The following is a 331-nucleotide window of genomic DNA, read 5'->3' as shown; positions in this document are numbered from 1 at the left end:
TTCAGTCTTTGAAAGTTCTCAATGTTCCTTGTAGATTTATAGAAGCTTTCTACTCAGAGGTTCAGTAGAAATAGTAGTGCAACTATTACCATTAAATACTTAATTTTTATGGACATTCCTTAATGTCCTGGACTCCCTGGACCTGAAATGACTGCCTGAAATGGGCTTCGATCTCTATTTTTGATTGTAAGAACAGCCGTGCGGCATTTTCTATGGAGAAGGAAGGGGTGAACAGCGAGCCTTGCGTATGCTAGCTCAGCTACGGCCGGGCAAAGGTACGTCCATGTGGGTGCGCTCTGAGCAGAAGATGAATTATGGGGGGAAAAAAATT

Source organism: Engystomops pustulosus, chromosome 8 (genome assembly GCF_040894005.1).
Source record: "Engystomops pustulosus chromosome 8, aEngPut4.maternal, whole genome shotgun sequence".
NCBI lineage: Eukaryota > Metazoa > Chordata > Amphibia > Anura > Leptodactylidae > Engystomops > Engystomops pustulosus.
This window is presented reverse-complemented; position numbering follows the sequence as displayed.